This window comes from Alligator mississippiensis, chromosome 2 (assembly GCF_030867095.1).
Source record: "Alligator mississippiensis isolate rAllMis1 chromosome 2, rAllMis1, whole genome shotgun sequence".
NCBI lineage: Eukaryota > Metazoa > Chordata > Crocodylia > Alligatoridae > Alligator > Alligator mississippiensis.
In genome coordinates this window covers 307,616,005-307,624,463 of record NC_081825.1, presented here as the reverse complement: position 1 = coordinate 307,624,463, position 8,459 = coordinate 307,616,005, and positions in this window count along the sequence as shown.

Here is an 8,459-nt window from a genome sequence, read left to right as displayed (position 1 = left end):
AGAACCACTTTTCAGACACCTTTATTCCCTGGAGAGCGATAACTCAGAACCAATAAAGAGCATGTACAAGTATACCCGAATCTCTGGGCCTCATGGACTGCAAGGCCTGCCCGTACACTCTACACAAAAAAAACCCAACACAACGAACATTAGGACTATTTACATTATTTACAAATATCCCAGCAGCAAAACCCATAAAGACCTCCGCGGTCGACCCACATGAACAAAAGTCCAAACCCTCGGCCCGCTTGACGCATCTCTGCAGCTTGAGCAGCCGCTGCTATCACAGCACAAGGATCGGGCATCCCGCCTCGACTCAGCACAGCACCCCCTCGAGAGCCCAGCGCTCCTCAAAGCTGGGCACCGTCCGCCGGACAACAGCGTGCTCAAACGCAAGCAAGAGCCGGGCCCGCACCAGCACACGAAAGACCTGCAGGGCGTCGACCATCCCGGTGCCGGTGAGCCAGTTTCGCCAGCTCTTCAGCATGCCCATCTTGGCCTGGCCCAGCAGGAAGTTGGCCAGGCTGACGCGCTCGGCCGCCCGGTACAGAAAGGAGTGGATGCAGGCGTCCTCGAAGAAGTCTCGGCCCACCACCCAAACCAGTGCACCCAGGGCGGCAAAGACAAGCTACAGCCGGGAACAGTCGAGCAACACGTCGAAAATGTCCTAGTCCAGCACCCCTGGGCACAAGGGGCAGGCCACTGAGGTCGCTGGGTCCAGGTGACACACAAAGTGCCAGTGGCCAGCATGCCGTACACGAGTCGCCACTGCAAGTCAGCAGTCTTCTTGGCGGTGGGCACCTTATACAGCGTGCACCACACTGGGGTCCCAGGCCACGCCAGGCGCTGCCGCCACACACTGTCAGGGCAGCTGGCAAGCACCTGAGTGTGTCCGGTGTGCACCACCCACATGTAGAGACCCTTGCGGGACAGGCTGCCAGAAGGGCAGCCCGTATTGCTGCAGGGGGGCACCGGGAGCCTGAGCGGCGTGTTGCGCTGCTCGCCCAGCTTGCTGGGTACCGCTGGCATGACGGGTACTCATGGCAAGGCGTCTTCTCGGTCTCCGCAGCGGAGAGGGGCCAGCGCATCTGGAGATGGACTTCCAGGGCAGTCACTAGCTCCGTAGGGATTATGGCCCTAACAGCCCGCAGAAGCCACCCCACGGTGCGGACGGAGCACATCGCCAGCCGGGCAGCCAGGGCATTGGGTGACAGCCAGTCTGACCGAGCAGGGTCCAAGAGGTACTCCAGGCGGGTGGAGCACGCCTCCATGACAGCTGCCACAAGGCTGGCAGAGGCCCGGCTCAGCACGACACAATGCAGGGCCGGGTTGTGGACCAGGGGCTCTCAAAGCGGTTGCAGGAACCGCAGGTGCCTGGCCTGGGGACAGAGATGAAAGGCCGCCCGCCAGGCCCGCACCATACTGCGGTAGAACGGGAGAAGAACCACCCTGTTCAGAAAGGTGAGGTCCAGTTCAAACAGCTCCCACTCAAAGCCGAGGCCCCCCACTCACCACAGGAATCGACACACCAGCTGTACCCACGAGAGGTGGCCTTCGGTGTACACGAGCCACTGAAGGGCCTGCAGCCGATAGGCGGCCACCCTGCTGGCCAGATCGATCAGGCCCTGGCCCCCCTCGCCGCTCGGCAGGTACAGGGCAGCTCGTGCCAGCCAGTGGCATCCGTCCCACAGGAAATCCACCAGGAGTCCCTGCAGTCTATCCAGTAACTCCAGCGGAGGGTCCACCACCGCGCAGCGGTGCCACAGGGCCACCACCTCCAGCTTGTTGATAACAAGGACGCGCTCCCGGTAGGAAAGGATGGGCAGACGCCAGCGCCACCGCTGCAGGCGGGCCTCCACTCCCTCCTCAAGGCCGTCCCAGCTGCGCGCCATGAAGAGCATCAGCCCCAAGAACACGCCCAAGACCTTGATGCCCTCTCAGCACCAGACAAGGCCCCCAGGCAAGTCTCAGAGAGGCATGCCACTTCATGCGCCAAGCAGCAGAGTATCGCTTTTGCCCCAGTTGATGCGGGCGGAGGAAACACGCTCATAGGCCCGCTGGCAATCTGCCAGAGCCTGCACGTCTTCCTGGGTGTTGAGGAAGACGGTCACGTCATCCACATAGGCCGACAGCCAGAGACGACGGCCAGCGGATGGGCCCGTTGCCAATGGCAGGGCCATATCACTCAGGCGGCGGCGCAGCATGTCTAGCACCAGCTCGATGGCCACGGCATACACCTTGCCCAACAGTGGACAGCCCTGGCAAATGCCCCTGCGCGTGGGGAACGGAGCGCAAAGCACCCCGTTCACCTTGAGCAGGCTGGAAATGTCTCAGTGCAAGACCCAGAGGGTCCCGGTGAAGAGGGGCCCAAAACCAAAGGCCTCCACTGTCCGGAAAAGATAAACGTTGCCCACACGGTCAAAGGCCTTCTCCTGGTTTACAGAGAGGAGGCTGACGTAAAGGCCAAACAACTCGCTAGCCATGAGTAGATCCCGCAGCAGGAACAGGTTCTCCTGAATGATCCTACCCAGCACACAATACCTCTGCTCGGGCCCGGTGAGAGAGGCCATGACCGCACGGAGGCGGGTGGCCAGCACTTTGGCCACAATCTTATAGTCCGCACACAGCAGGGATACCGACCACCAGTTCTTCATGTAGACCAGATCTCCCTTCTTAGGCAGCAAGGTCAGCACCGCACGGCGGCAAGTCATCGGGAAGACCTTCTCGGCGAGGCTCTCCTGGAAAACGCGCAGCAGGCTGGGACCGAGAAGAGGCCAGAAGCTCTTGTAAAACTCGGCAGGCATCCCGTCAAGGCCCGGCGCTTTCCCGGAGGCGAGGCCGCCCGTGCCAGCCGGCAGCTCTTCCAGCGACAATTCCCGCTCAAGCTCACCAGCCTCCAGGCCATCGACACACAGTAGGCCCTCGTGCAGTTCCTGCGTGGCCTCGGGGCACGACGGCTCGGCCGTGAACAGGTCACAACAAAACGCAACATCACGTTCGCGTATTTCGCCCGGCTCTGTAATGACCCGGCCCTCAGGAGTCTTGAGATGATCCAAGACTTTGCTTGCTGCTCTCCGCCGCTCCAGATTGAAAAAGCAGCGACTCGGGACATCAGTTCCCACCAGCTCCTGGCAGTTGGCACAAACCCTTGCATCACGGGCCACGCTGTCCGCCAAGTCGTGCAGGCATTTCCTGCAGAGCTGGAGGCTCTCGCTCAGTGCTGCCTCCCTGCCAGCGGCCAGCAGAGCAGCCTCGAACTCCGCCATGTCCTCCTCCAACTCCCGGACACGGCGGCGCGTCTCATTTCCAACCAGCTGGGTGTATTGCTGGCAGAAGGCTCGGATCTGTACCTTGCCCACATCCCACCACAGCTTCCAGGAGAAGTGGCTCAGTCTCGCAGCCTCCCACCTCCGCCAAACGTGGGCAAAGCAGTCCCGGAAATAAGAGTCCTGAAGCAGGCTGACTTTCAAACACCAATACGGTACCCGTGCACAGGCTCTCCCCGGCAGGCTCAGTTCGCTGAAGCCCAGGCCATGATCTGATAGACCAGAGGGAGCGATGCGCCTGCTACGCAGAAGTGGTAGGTGGTGTCTGGTGATATAAAGTCGATAAAGGCAAGCTATGGTGAGACCACCCGTACCCATCTTGACCTAGGTGTACTGGCGCTCATCAGGATGCAAGGCTCGCCAGACGTCCATGAGGTCTGCCCCCTCCAGGACAGCTTGCAGCTTGCGAGCGGAAGGCAGGTGCGGCTCAGGCCCTGTAAGGTCAAGGCACAGAGCAGGGGTGCAGTTGAAATCCCCACCGAGGAGGAGCAGGTCATCATCCTCGCTAGTATCGCGCAGGAGGGCAGCCAAGGTCTCGCAGAAAGCAACTCTCTGCTAGCCATCGGAGCCCGTGTAGATGTTGACGAGCAGCAGGCGGTGCTGTGCGAGGGTGACGCGGACACTCAGCAGGCGGCCGGGGACAACCTCCTGCGGAACCGCTGTGTCAAGCTCCATCTGCGGTGATAAGAGTGTCGCGACCCCAGTGCTCAGGTTGGTGCTATGGCTCAGGAACACCTCTCCTCGCCAGGGAGCCCACCAGGCCGCCTGGTTGAAGCTGTCAGAGTACGTCGCTTCTACGAAGCCGACAGCCAGCCTCTTCTGTCGCAGGAGCTCCAGGACGGCCTCGCGCTTCACCGAGTCTCGACAGCCGTTGATGTTGATGGTGCAAATGGTTGTGGCTACCGTGGGTGTGGGTGTGCGAGAGGAAGACCAAAGCAAAGTGCGGGTGGAAGAGCAAACACCCAAGAGCAGAGCAAGGCAATACAGACAGGTCAGGGAAGGACTACCGTGCCCTACTCTAGTCAAGCAACATGCCCAGGCCCCACTCCACTCTCACCCTCTAGCCAAGCTTGTCCAAACGGTAGGCCATCTGTCGTCTGCCGCGATCCTACTGCATGAGCTTGACTGTTCCCCTGCCAACCTTGACAAACACTTTGGGGTCCACACACCACTCGGTAATGCGCCCAGCTACGTTCTTCTGCCCCATAGTTAGCTTCAGCAAGGTCAGCAGTCCCCCATAGTCAAGAGGGACCCAGAGGGGCTCCGCCAGCTTGGGGTGGATGTTGCCTACAGAAGAGCAGCGTGGTTGCACCCCAGTGTGTGAGTTTGCCCACAACTACAGTGTCAACACCCTCAACGTCCACGCACATCACCCGCCTCTCGTCGTCCGAGGCAAGGACCATGTCCATGAGCACGTTCCCTGTCTTCTTGGGGGGGGGAGAGCGGCCATCCCGCTCACGACGTCTCTTGCGAAACTCAGAGAGCTGGATCTCCATCTCGCTAACTTCCCCATCTGATCTGCTAGGCTAGGGCGTGACCAAAGGGGCAGCAGGCTCTCCCGCCACCCCCGGGGCCAGGCCACGGGAAGAGAGACATTCGCCACTATCCCTATTCTATTATATTCTGAAAAAAAAAAAAACAAAAGAAAGAAAAGAAAAAGAAATGAAAGATAAACAAAAGAAAAGAAAAAGAAAAGAAATAAAAAAAGAAAGAAAAGAAAAAGAAAAGAAAAGAAAAAAGAGGAAAAGAAAGAAGAAAAAAGAAGAAGAAAAGAAAGAAAAAGAAATAAAACAAAAGAAAAAAGAAAAGAAAAGAAAAAAAGAAAGAAAGAAAGAAAAGAAAAAAGTAAAGGAAAGAAAACAAAAACAAAGAAAAGAAAAAAAGAAAGAAAACAGAAAATAACAGATCAGAAAGAAAACAAAAGAAAAGAAAGAAAAAGAAATCAAGGAAAGAAAAGAAAAAAAAAGAAAAAAGGAAAGAAACAAAAGAGAAAAAAAGAAAAAAGAAAGAAACAAAAAGAAAAAGAAAAAAGTAAAGAAAAAAGAAAAGTAAAGAAAAACAAAGAAAAGTAAAGAAAAAGAGAAAAAGAACAGAAAATAAAGAAAAGGAAATAAAAAGAAATGAGTAAAAAAGAAAAGAGGAAAAAGAAAAGAAAAGACAAAAAATAAAATAAAAGAAAAAGGAAAAAAGAAGAAAAAAAGAAAAGAAAAAAGAAAAAGAAAATAAAAGAAAAAAAAAAGAAAAAAGAAAACAAAAGAAAAGATAAAGTAAAAGAAGAGAAAGCAAAAGAAAACAAAAAAAGAAATAAAACAAAAAAAGAAAAGAAAAGAAAAAAACAAAAAGCAGAAAAGAATAAAAGAAAAGTAAAAGAAAACAAAGAAAAGAGAAAAAAGAAAAGAAAAAACAAGAGAATAGAAACAAAAGAAAAGAAAAAGAAATAAAAAAAAGAAAGAAAAGAAAAAAAAAGAAAAAGAAATGCAGGGAGCTTGAAGAGAGAAACAAAAGAGGATGCAGGGACCTTGAGGGGGCCAGAGGCACGTTAAGGCACCACACTGCTTGAGGGGACATCCAAGAGGCTCAAGGAGCCAAGGGGGGAAGTGCACAGGGGGCTTGACAGGACATGAGAGCAGATGCTGGCACCTTCAGGGGGGAAGAGGGGAGATGCAGGGACCTTCAGGGGTCACAGGGAACATGCAGCAGCCTTCAAGGGCAAGGACGGGGGATGCAGGGGGCTTCAGCACCAAAGACAATGAAAAGAAAAGAAAAGAAAAAAGAAAGCAAAAAGAAAAGGAAACAAAGAAAAAGAAATAAAAGAAAAGTACAAGAAAGAAAAGAAAAGAAAGAAAAGGAAAAGAAAAGAAAAAAAAGGAAAGAAAAAGAAAAGAAGAAAGAAAAGAAAAGAAAAAAGAATAGAAAAGTAAAGAAAGAAAAGAAAAAGAAAAGAAAAAAGAGAACAAAGAAAAGAAAAAGAAATAAAGGAAAGAAAAGAAAAGGAAAGAAAAGAAAAGAAAAAACAAAAAAGAAAAGAAACAAAAGAAAAAATAACAGAAAGAAAAGAAAGAAAAGAAAAAGAAATGCAGGGAGCTTGGAGAAACACAAGAGGATGCAGGGACCTTAAGGGGGCCAGAGGCACGTTAAAGCACCACACTGCTTGAGGGGACATGCAGGAGGCTGAGCGAGCCAAGGGGGGAAGTGCACAGTGGGCTTCACAGGACATGAGAGGAGATGCCGGCACCTTCAGGGGGGAAGAGGGGGGATGCAGGGACCTTCAGGGGGAATACGGCAGGTGCAGGAACCTTCAAGGGGTCACAGGGAACATCCAGGAGCCTTCAAGGGCAAGGATGGGGGATGCAGGGGGCTTCAGCACCAAAGACAAAGAAAAGAAAAGAAAAGAAAAGAAAAGAAAAGAAAAGAAAAGAAAAGAAAAGAAAGAAATAAAGGAAAGAAAAGAAAACAAAAATAAAACAAAGAAAAGAAAAAAGAAAAATAAAAGATAAAAGAAAAGAAACAAAAGAGAAAAGAGAATAGAAAGAAAACAAAAGAAAAAGAAATGCAGCGAGCTTGGAGAGAGAAACAGAAGAGGATGCAGGGACCTTGAGGGAGCCAGAGGCACGTTAAGGCACCACACTGCTTGAGGGGACATGCAGGAGGCTGAGGGAGCAAAGTGGGGAAGTGCGCAGGGCGCTTGACAGGACATGGGAGGAGATGCCGGCACCTTCAGGGGGGAAGAGGGGGGATGCAGGGACCTTCAGGGGGGAACAGGAAACATACAGCAGCCTTCAAGGGCAAGGATGGGGGATGCAGAGGGCTTCAGCACCAAAGACAATGAGATACACGGAGCTTCAGGAGACCAGAGAGGGGTTAACACACCAGGACACTTGAGGGGTGATGAAGGAGGAATACAAGCAGGTTGAGAGGGAAAGGGAAAGGGAAAGGTAAAGGGGGGGGGGCGGGATGCAGGCAACTTCAGGCAGAAACACAGGCGAATGGTTGACGGGACCTTGAGAGGCCCAGAGAGGAGGACATTAAGGCAGCAGGGGGTTGAGTGAACATGCACGGGCCTAAACAGGAAAGAGGGACAGATGCAGGGGGCTTGAGGGCCAAACAGCAGGATTTAGGAACCTTGAGAGGGCCAGAGGGTGTTAAACCAGCAGGGGGCTTCAGGGGACATGCAAGCAGCTTCAAGGGCAAAGAGCAGGGATGCACAGGGCTTGAGGGGAAAACGGGAGGATGCAGGAACCCTAAGAGGGCCGGAAGCTTGTTAAGGCAGCACGGGGCTTGGCGAGACATCCACAGGGCTGGAGGAGCAAAGAGGAACAACGCACAGGGCTTGGAGGGAAAGCAGCGGGGATGCACAGGGCAGTTAAGGCAGCACGACGCTTGAGGGGACATGCAGGGGGCTGGGGGAGCAAAAAGGGAATGCAGAAACCTTGAGGGAACACAAATGTGGATGCATGGTGCTTCACAAACCCAGAGGGGGAATCCAGGGCACTTGCCAGAGCCAGAGGGGGATTAAGGCAGAAGGACGCGTGAGGGGACAAACAGCACACTTGACAAGCAAACAGGGGGGGTGCAGGGAGCTTCAGGGGACGCAAGGGGCGATGCACAGAGTATAATGCAGAAACAGGGGGTGTGCAGGGAGTTTGACAGGCCTACAGGGGGATCAAGGCAGCAGCGAGCTTGAGGGGACATGCAGGAGGATGGAGGAGCAAAGAGGACAGGTGAAGCAAGGTTAACAACACAAGGAGCGATGCAGGAAGCTTCAGGCAGAAACCGGGGGGGGGGCAATCCAGGGACCCTGAGGAGGCCAGACAGGGCTTAAGGCAGCACAGTGCTTGACACGGCATGCACGAGGCTTGACGGGAAAACACAGGCAATCCAGGGAGCTTCAGGGGGCCAGAGGGCACTTAAGACCCGGGGGGGGCTTGAGGGCACATACAGGAGGCTGGAGAAGCAAAGACAACGCTGCAGGCAGCTTGAGGGGCCACAAAGGGGAATGCAACGAGCTTGAGGCAGAAAAAGTGGGAGATGCAGGGACCTTGAGAGGGACCACACACACATTAAAGCACCAGGGCCTTGACAGGGGATACAGGGGCCTGCAGGAGGCTTGAGGAACACAGAGGGGCGGATACA